The following is a 1,546-nucleotide window of genomic DNA, read 5'->3' as shown; positions in this document are numbered from 1 at the left end:
TATAGATAGGATGAGTCTTGAACTGAATTAACCTGTGTCAAGAGGCACAGATGCACCGACTGATGTAATTGGGAGAGAATACCGCAATTTTTTATAATTTTCAAAATAAAACATTACTCAGACTCTTATCCTCGATAAACTATCGATATATATATTTTATTTCTTTTTTTTCGGTGCCGCCCGGTACCAAATGACCCACGGACCGGTACCGGTCCGCGGCCCGGTGGTTGGGGTCCGCTGACTCAAACAGTTGCCCTCTGCTGTATTGTTTAGAGATACAGAGATAAAAACTTAAACAGTTTCTTTAAAATTCCTTACAGAATTTTCAGAGAATGATCTGCTAAAGTAAAAAATTGCTGTGAGGAAGAAGAACTGTGTTAGTCATTTTTAAGGTTACCAAACATTTGTCAGATAGGACAGGCTTGTGATGAAATACTGTTTTCTACACAGTCAGTAACAGGTCAGCACAACGTCCATCATGGGAAGACGAGAATGTATAGGACTATGCACAATCTTAACAAAGTCAGTTGAGTCTAAGTTAGCATCAATGTCCAAACAATGCCCACATTTTGTTGTAAAGTGAAAGGTTGAAAGCCATCATTTTCAGATCGTTGAAAAGATGTCAACAAAATAAGACTGACAAAACACAGCCCAATTTTCAAACACTATTTCTGAACAAAATCATGACTATGATGCACCGACTGGAATTGGTCTTAAAACCAACATCTAAATGATTTCTGTTGTGTGTGGGGGGGTCACAGTTACATGTCCTGGATGACATCATCTGTTGATCACAAGAACTGCCACCCCACCTCCTTGGAATTTTCCAGTCGTCTTTAAATCTCTCCCACCAAGCAGAAATTGGTTGAGAAGACATTAAAAGGTGACATGATTTACGTCCAAGCAAAATCTACATTTCGTAGATGAAAAGCTGTAATATTCAGATTGTTGGAAAGAAGTTGGAAACTGGGTTTTCAACAACTTTTCTATTATTGGACTTAATTACAAAATCAGACCGAGCAAACACAGCCAGTTTTCAACAACTATTTCAGACTAAATCTATGACAGATTTTGAAATCATCTAAATGATGTTGTTTGGGGGACTGTCTGCTCATATGGTCAGAAAACCTGGCAGAGAGACGCTGTAGTCAGACATGATCCTCCATCCATGTGTCAGTAAAACAATAATGCTGCATTGCTGATATTCTGGCTGGGATTTTTCAAGGCTGTGAAGTTCTTCTAAATTGTTTCCTAAATATCTCACAGTGCCCATGATGATTGATGGAAAAGTTGGCTTAAATTTCTTGTTCATTTCTCATCTCCTTGATCCTCCTCTGCATCCCTGTCGCCTCCTTATCAACTCAGCTGGTATTTGCAGAGGTAGTTGATGTATTATTTCAGCTTTTGAGATGTTAATTAGCTGCAACTGGTTATAAAAATCACAATCAAGTTGTGTCATGGTCTTGGTTCTGCTGCTCTTTACTTTGCTCCTTGTTTTCTAGATTTATTGGTTTAATTCCAGTTTTGTTGTAATTTCTAGATTTAT

The sequence above is a fragment of the Cyprinodon variegatus genome, unplaced genomic scaffold (genome assembly GCF_000732505.1).
Source record: "Cyprinodon variegatus isolate N-32 unplaced genomic scaffold, C_variegatus-1.0 Scaffold815, whole genome shotgun sequence".
Lineage (NCBI taxonomy): Eukaryota > Metazoa > Chordata > Actinopteri > Cyprinodontiformes > Cyprinodontidae > Cyprinodon > Cyprinodon variegatus.
Note: the sequence above shows the minus strand (reverse complement) of the source record.